This window comes from Tamandua tetradactyla, chromosome 21 (genome assembly GCF_023851605.1).
Source record: "Tamandua tetradactyla isolate mTamTet1 chromosome 21, mTamTet1.pri, whole genome shotgun sequence".
Taxonomy (NCBI): Eukaryota; Metazoa; Chordata; class Mammalia; order Pilosa; family Myrmecophagidae; genus Tamandua; species Tamandua tetradactyla.
The window spans coordinates 50,965,707-50,975,143 of NC_135347.1; positions in this window are offsets into that span (position 1 = coordinate 50,965,707).

Below are 9,437 nucleotides of genomic sequence, written 5' to 3' on the forward strand. Positions count from 1 at the left end.
AAACCCAAGAAATAACAATTACTGCTCTGCACTAAATGTGACTGCTTTAAGAGCTTACATTCTAGGCCTCTTTTATTCTTACAAGTTTGAAGATTAATTTTTGTTTTGTTTTGTTGTTTATTGTTTCTGCTGAGTCACACTTGCAGCAGTGTACTTCATGTTTTTTTAATGCATTTTTATTGAAATTTATTCACATACCAAGTAATCATCCGATGTATACAATCAGTGGCTCACAGTATTAACATATAGTTGTGCATTCATCACCACATTCAATTTTTGAACATTTTCCTTACTCCAAAAACTGCATATATGAATAAAAATAAAAAGGAAAAGGAACACCCAAAACATCCCATAACCCTTATCCTCCCTGTTATTTACTTTTTGTCCTTCTAGTTTTACTAATCTGTCCGTACCCTGGATAAAGGGAGCATCAGCCTTAAGACTTTCACATTACCGGGCCACACCATAAAAGCTGTCGAGTGACACAGACATCTCCAGGAATCAGGGCTACTGGAGGACAGTTCAACAGTTTCAGATATTTCCTTCCAGTTATTCGAATACACCAAAAACTAAAAAGGAATATCTATATAATACATAAGAATACCCTCCAGAATGATCCCTTGACTTTATTTGAAATCTCTCAGCCACTGTAACCTTATTTTGTTTCATTTGTCTTCCCCGTTTTGATCAAGAAGTCCTTCTCACTCCCACAATGCCAGGTCCAGGTTCATCCCCAGAAGTCATGTCCCACGTTGCCAGGGAGATTGACACCCCAAGAGTCATATCCCATGGCGGGGAGTGGGGGAGGAAATTACTTTTTAAAAATATTTTTCTGTTATGTCCGCAATCTGGTCTTCTTCACTGATGTTTTCTGGATTTTTATCCTCTACCTTTCATTTTCTTTCTTTGTCTTATAATCTTTTATTGCATAATGTTTATTTTAATATTTAAAAATGTCAGTTCTGGGATTTAGTTCTTGGGCTGTCTACTTCTTGAGTTTGTTTCCAGCTAGTGAAATGTCAAACAATTTCTTGAGTGCCAGGAACTAACAAAACCAAACAAACCAATTCAAAAGCACCTTTCACGGTCTTTGCAAATTGGCTTTGAGTTGGCTAGTATTCTCCTCCAGCATCCAGCCTTCCTATCAGGAGTGTTAGCCCGAGGAAAATGCCAAGCCCAGAATTCCCCCTATCTTTCCTAGCATGCCTTGTCTTGGGCTTGTGCTTGCTAGTGGCCTTAGGTGTCCCCTAGTCACACATTTAAATGCCCCTTCTACATCCAGGAGGCAAAACTTCTCCCTCTCCTGGGTGCTCTACTATAAAAATTAAAGCAGGTAAACCTTTACCCCAGGCTACCCAACTCAATCTTTTCTTCCACAGCCTGCTTTCACTATCTCAAGCTGCTTTACTAGAGGGCAAATTCTTGGGGGACAGGAATGCCAAGGAAGACTTTCCAGATGGAAGGAGACCAGGGACCCACAAAGGGAGCACAGGCTGGCTGCACATTGCCCTTGGGAGGGGTGGAAGGAGGGGCCCGCAAGGGCGCCGGGAACTTCTCCTATGGCTCTTTAAAGCGGTGTATTAGTTAGGGTTCTCTAGAGAAACAGAATCAACAGGGAACACTTGCAAATATAAAATTTATGAAAGTGTCTCACGTGACCGTAGGAATGCAGAGTCCAAAATCCACAGGGCAGGCTGCGAAGCCGACGACTCCAATGGATGGCCTGGATGAACTCCACAGGAGAGGCTCACCAGCCAAAGCAGGAATGCAACCTGTCTCCTCTGAGTCCTCCTTAAAAGGCTTCCCATGATTGCATTTAGCATCACTAATTGCAGAAGACACTCCCCTTTGGCTGATTACAAATGGAATCAGCTGTGGATGTAGCTGACGTGATCATGACCTAATCCTATGAAATGTCCTCATTGCAACAGACAGGCCAGCGCTTGCCCAATCAGATGAACAGGTACCACAACTTGGCCAAGTTGACACCTGTCCCTAACCATGACAAGCGGCATTTTCTTAATTCAGTACTTGCCCAAAAAATACAGCCCTTTAACTCTTTTCCATAGTTTTGAGGAAGGATTTAATGCTCTTCTGCCACTTTTGCACAAGACAGAGCTGGAACAACGGTTAGGCTCAGAGCCTGGTACCCCAGCACTCTGAAGTAGCTAATCAAAGGCAGTTGCAGCAATCAGATGGCACACTCTGGACCTTGGGGCACTGGGTCTTTATATCCCACCCTAGCACCAGCAAGCTGCACCAGGGGCCAGGGTTGAGCATCTCACTGCTGCCCGCCGGGACGTCAGGAGATGGGCTACGGTATCCCGCTGCCAGAGACTACAAGTCACTGGTTTTCCCTGCAATTTACCAGTCCTCTTACTCTCCCTCTTCCCTGGATGCTGCACAGTGTTCTACTAGATGCCGGAGTTAGTAGAATAGTTCCTGCCTGTTTAATCGTCATTCTAGTAGAGGAGCTAATTCCCGGGCTTTTCTGCTCCATCTTCCCACTAGCCTTGGACTCTTAAATGGAGCCAATAACCCCCATGCCCGGGCTCTCTAACACAACAGAAGCAGTTCCTTTCCTTCCCAGAACAGAAAATCCGTCTTCCCCCCAAAGCTGAATCAGAAAATTGTTGGCGGCTTGGAAACAGCAACCCACCCCTGCTTTAAGCCATTAAGATTTAGAAAGTGTTGGGGAAAGTCTTCGCCAGGGTCTCCCCTTATACAAGAGCAGTATAGAGAAAGAGAGAGATGCTAATAAATGAATGAAAAAGAACAAGAAGGAAGGAAGTCATGAGTAAAAGAAGCCAAGCTGGCTGTTTTGCTCAATGTGCCATGAAGCTTGGCGTTTAATGTTTTCCTGCAGCCTCTCTTGTCCTAATAAGACCTGAACAAAGATAAAATTCACTGTGTTTGAATATTTTCTTACGTGAAAAAGGCCTTGGAAGATGTATTTGCTTTTTAAGACCTGAAATTAAATACTTTCCTTTATTTGAAGGCTAAGAGGATCAGGGGCCACAGACAGCCGCAGTATGGAGGATGGAGCTCTGTGCCGGTGGGGTGGCTGGAACAGCAGGCTGGGGACCAGGAACAGAGGTGGCCCCAGCAGCCCCAGCTCAGCGGACCCCCTGGAGCAGAAGGGGCCCGAGGTCCAGAAGACGATCCCAAGGCCAGCCTTACCAAGACCCCCAAGCCTCAGGCTTTCCAAAGCAATGCACGGTCACTGCCTGCTGTCACCAAGCCTGCCGCCACCGCGCTGGGGCTTTCCGTTTGAGGTGTTCCAAAGCTGTCTCTGAAACTTCCAATTGTTGTATCTTCAAGTCCTGGTCACCTCTAACTTCCACTCAGTAAATCACTGTCCTTAGTGAGCCCGCTGGTAAGGCTTCTCCATGTCTTGGGGTTACAGGAACAGAGTCACCGTACGCCTCTGTGGTACTTAGGTTCAGGTGTCAGCTTGGCCAGGTGAAGGCATCTGGTTCTTTTGCTGCGGACATGAGCCAATGGTACGTGAACCTCATCTGTGGCTGATTACAGCTGCAGTCGGCTAGGAGGCGTGCCTGCTGTAATGAATGATGTTTGGTTAAATTGGCTGGTGCGTAAATGAGAGAGCTCAGCGTAGCACAGTCCCAAGCAGCTCAGCCCAGGCCTTTGGAGATGCAGAAAGAAGTTACCTGGAGAGAAGGCCAGCAGAGATCACGCTGAGCCTTCCCACCTAAGAAAGAACCTCAGTGGAAAGTTAGCTGTCTTTCCTCTGAAGAACTAACAAAATAAATCCCCTTTTATTAAAAGCCAATCCATCTCTGGTGTGTTGCATTCCAGCAGCTAGCAAACTAGAACACCCTCTGATACATTCAATTCTCATGGTAGATCTGGAAATAGTGGGGAAGAGGTGAGGACCTGTTGCCAACGACATGAAAACTGTGGACTGCCTTCCTGCATTCTGACTGTGGAGGTATTCTTAGTCAGGAATCAGCTTTACTGATTTCCTGAAAGAGAAAAACCTTCCAAATACATTCCACGTTTTTAATGCATACTTGTTCAGTAAGCCCACAACTTCTCTAATAAAGAAGAAAAAAAAGAGTGAGTGACTAATAAGGTGTTTGGGAGGAAGTGCTGAGCGTGTGGGTGGAGCTTTTAGACCGCGAGTGTCACTTGGAAGGTGATGTGGAGCCATTTGGGGCGTCCCAGTCACAGAGGTGTAGCGACAACTTTTGGTGAGTGGGGCGAGATGGTGGGAAAATCCTACCCCGAGCAAGCATATGTTCATTGCATCCCCCTGTAGTCAGGCTCGTACCTCCATCTCCCAGTCCTACCTGGTGTTCACCATTTTAAGTTCTTTTATGTCCTTCTCCAGAGAATAACACTTCCATTTTCTGCTGGGATGGGAGAGAGGCAGGCATCTTGCTGAAAGCAGTAGAGAAGAGGATCTTGGTACATCATTGCTTCTCAAACAAACTTTTAAAAAGTTTTGTAACACATTTATTGAGCTATAATTCACATACCATACAATTCATCCACATAAAATGTACAAATCAATGGATTTAACTATAGTCGCAAACTTGTACAGCCATCAGCATAATTTTAGAATATTTTCAACATCCCAAAAAGAAACTCTATACCTGTTAGCCGTCACTTCCAATTTCCCTGCATGCCTTCCACCCCAGCAATCCCGAAGAGACTTTCTGACCCAATAGATTTGCCTAATCTGGACATTTCATAGAAATGGAGTGGTGTTTTTTTGTGTGTGTATGACTGATTTCTTTCACTTAGCCTAATGTTTTCAAGATTCATCCATTTTATAGTATGTATAAGAACATCATTCATTTTATTGCTGAATAATGTTCCATTTTATGGCTCTATCATATTATGTTTATCCATTCATCAGTCAGTGGGTATTTGAGTTGTTTCCACTTTTTGGCTATTATGAACAATACTGCTAGAAACACTGATGTACAAGTTTTTGTGTGGACATATTTTTTATTTCTCTTGCATATATATATTCATAAGAGTGTAATTGCAGAGTTACTTGTTAACACTTTTACTTGGTAACACTATGTTTTACCATTTTTTGTTCCCATCAGCAGGTATGGTGGTTCCACTTTTTCTACATCCTCACCAATATTTGCTATCTGTCTTCTTTATTATAGCCATCGAATTGGTGTGAAGTGGCATTTCATTGTGTTTTTGATTTGCATTTCCCTAATAACTATGATTTTGAGTGTATTTTCATATGTTTATATATCTTAATTGGAGAAATGTCTACTCAGATTCTTTGCCTATTTTTAATTGGGTTATTTGTCTTTTTATTATTAAGTTGTAAGACTTCTTACTATATTATAGATTCAAGTCCCTTATCAGATATATGATTTGCAAATACAGAATGCCATTCTGTGGGCTGCTTTCATTTGCTTCTTTTTATTTTCTTCTTTAAAGCATAAAATTGCTTAATTTTGATGTAGTCCTATTACTTATTTTCCTTCTATTGCTTGTGCTTTTGGTGTCATATCTAAGAAATCAATGCCTGACCCAAGGGCAAGAAGATTTATACCTGTATTTTCTTCTAAATATTTTATAGCTTTAGCCTTTACGTTTAGGTCTTTGAGTCATTTTGAGATAATATTGTATGAGTTATGAGGTAGAGCTCTAAAGTTGTTTTTTTGCATGTGGGTATCCTGTTGTCCCAGCATCATTTGTTGAAAATACTGTTCTTTCCCCCACTGAATTGTCTTGATACCTTTGTTAAAAATCAGTTGACCCTAATGTGCGCATTTGTGTCCAGACTCGACTCTATTCCGTCGGTCTATGTGTGCATCCTTCCAGCTGGGCCACACTGTCTTGATTAGTAAAGTTTTGTAGAAATCTTTGGAATCAGGAATGTGTGAGTCCTCCAAGAAGCCAGCTCACATTCTGATAGTAATTGCACTGAAACAGGAGATAAACTTGGCAAAGTATCGTCATATTAACAATATTAAATCTTCTGATCCATGAATACAGGTAATCTTTCCATTTATTTAGGTCTTCTTTCATGTTTTTCAACAATGTTTTGTTTTGCTTTTCAGAGTACCAGTTTTGCCCTTCTTTTGTAAAATTAATTCCTAAGAATTGTATTCTTTTGATGCTGTCATAAATGGAATTCTTCTCATAATTACCTTTCGGGCTTTTCATTACTACTGTACAAATGATTTTTGTATATTGATCTTGTATCCTGCAACCTTATTAAACTCATTTATTAGTTCTAATAAAATAAAGAATATAAAGATAGTCTGTATACATGATTACGGCACCTGCAGATAGATAGAGTGTCACCACAGTCGTTCTGATATGAATCCTCTGTGTTTCGTTTTCTTGCCTAATCCACCCTGGCTAGACCTTCCGCTGCAGTGTGGGAAGAAGCAGTGAGAAGGAACATGCTTTTCTTGTCCCTGATTTTGTTCTTGGTTTTTTTTTTTTTCCTTTATGGATCCTTTTTTTAAAATATTTTTATTGAGATATTTTCACACGCCATACAGTCCATCCAAAGTGTGTAGTCCATGGCTCTGCGGTGTCATCACATAGCTGTGGATTCATCACCGTGATCATTTTTAGATCCAGGAAAAGAAAAAAGAAAAACCCCACACACCCCATACCCTTTACCCCTCCCTCTCATGACCACAAGTATTTCAATCTACCTAATTTCTTTGCTCTGTATCCTCCCGATTATTCATTTATTTTTTATCTTCTTCTTTTTTTTTTTAATTCATCTGTCCATATCTGGATAAAGGGAGCATCAGCACAAGCTTTTCACAATCACACAATCACACTGTAAAAGCTGTATGGTTACACAACTGTCTTCAAGAATCAAGGCTACTGAGATACAGTTCAACCATTTCAGGTATTATTTTCTAGCTATTCTAATATACTAAAAACTAAAAAAGGATATTTAGATAATGCATAACCTGATATTGTTTTAATTTTTCACCATTAAGTATGCTAGTAGCTATAAGAAAAACAGACTTTCTTGTCATCACTTACTACTTTTCTGGTAATTTTTAAAAACATTTTTATTGTGAAATATATATATGAAAAAGCAATACATTTAAAAGTATATTTTAACAAGGAATTATAGAACACATTTCAAAATTTGGTATGGATTACAGTTCCACAATTTCAGGTTTTTCCTTCTAGCTGCTCCAAGACACTGGAGACTAAAAAGAAATATCCATATAATGATTCAGTAGTCATACTCATCCTAACTTCTCTCATAACTCCTCCTTCTCCCAATTGTTAGGGGTATTTAGACAATGACCATTCTAACTCTTTTCATGTTGAAAATGGGTGTCAACAATAGGGAACAGAGGGATGGAACTGACTGATGTACTTGGAAAGAATGGCACCTCTGTGTTTCAGGATTTATCTGGCCTAGGAGCCATCTGGAGGTTTTAAGTTTCTGAAAAGTAAATGTAGCGCATGCAACTTTTGTAGGATCTCAGATAGAGCCCTGCGTGTTTTTTTTTTTTAACAGGAATGATGTTGGTTAAGGTTTGGCAAACAATGGCAATGAGTAATATCTAGCTGAAACTTGCTTAAGAATGGCCTCCAGTACAGACTCTCGACTGTATTTGAACTCTCTTAGTCACTGATACCTCATTTTGTTACATTTATTTTCCCACTTTTGGTCAGGAAAGCATTTTTGATCCCATTGTGCCAGGGCCAGACTCATCCCTGGAAGTCATGTCCCACATTGCCAGGAAGACTCCCACCCCTAGAAGTCATGCCCCCTGTGAGAGAGAGGGTAATGATTTTACTTGCAAAGTTGGACTTAGAGAGAGAAGCCACATCTGAGCAACAAAAGATGTTCTCTGGGAGGCATAATTAAAGGTATTTTAGCTTCTCTGCTACAGAAAGTTTCATAAGAGAAAGCCTCAATATCAAGGGCTTAGCCTATTAACTTGTGAATTTCTAATGTTTGAGAGAGTATCAGGGGTTTCCCAAGTGGGAAAGTTTAATAGTTCTATATTTTTTCTCCAGTCCCTCGAGGGAATTTGTCAATACTGTTTAATTATCTGCCCAATATCCTCTGGGACGTATCAGGATATTACATGAAGCTATACAGAATTCCAAGCCCATTCTGAGCTCCTTGTATTTGGTTGTTTATATGAACTATACAAACAGGTAGAGTTAGATTGTGTGCTACAGAAAATTTAGGTTTTGGACAAAATAAAGCTCTCTTCCTTTGGTCTCATATAGTAGGTGAAGTTTTAAAATTCAGACACTGTCATCCTTTACCTTGTATTCTGATTTACCTTAGTCCCAACCAGATCAGCTTGGTTCTTATCTCTAATTGAAGCCTGATCTCTTTTTCCGTTTCTTTACCAGATATTGTATGTAGCAACGATGATTTTCAGAGCTGAAGAGCTCCAACTGCAAAACAGACTTTTAACTAGTTCTTATTTTAGTTCTCTTTTCATCTCTTCTTCTAAGGTAGCTGATGCTGCCAATTTCTGAGGATTTTTTTTTCTGGATTATGGAGTATCAATTTGGTTGGTTTTCAACTGTCTCTACTGCAAGTTTAGGATTCTATTTTCTTTAATAAAATGGTGATGATGATAAAGGAATTTTAACCCAAGATGGTAGACTAAGCGCACCTCGTTTCTCATCTTGAGACCTGAATTAAATTGATAGAAAGTAAATTGTATATAAACCACAACTATGAAGGGAACTGAAGGGGTTCCATTAGCAGGTCAAAGTGTTCAGCTCATTTCTTAAAGACAGGAAGGAGATGAGAGAATTCCTGAGCAAAATGGCTTATTGAAAACATGTATCTACATTTACTCCCTCTTAAAATATAAATTTTTAATGCCATAAAACTATAAAGACAGGGAGTTCCAGATTGCAGACAATACCACTTTGCCACCCATGAAATAGATTGTGTCCAGTTTGGTTTTGCATGCCTTGGGTCAATTTAGTCTCTAGAGGCTGGACAAGGCAAGGGAGCATATTCTCTCCTAGAGCTCAGAAAGAAGGCAGCCCCGCCAACTTGATTTTAGCCAAGTGAAACCCATTTCTTTTAACCCCCAGAATTATTAGAGAATAAACTAGCCTTGCTTTAAGCCACTAAATTTTTGGTAATTTGTTATAAGCAACAATAGGAAAGTAATATAAAGTAGGAGTGAAAATTGGATCATCCACTTTCAAAACCTGGTGCTATGCACAGAAGCTGAACTCATGTCTACTTTTTGACTCACAAATCCACTTATAGGTATGTATCCAACAGAAACCTGTATATGTATATTCACCAAAAGACATCTACTATAATGTTCACAGCGTTATTTGTAATATCCCAAGCTGAGAATTTAGTACAAAAACCCATCTATAGCAAAATGGACAAAGGCACAGTCACGCAGTGGAAAACTATACAGCTAAGAAATGAATGAACTACAACCACACACAGGGTATTT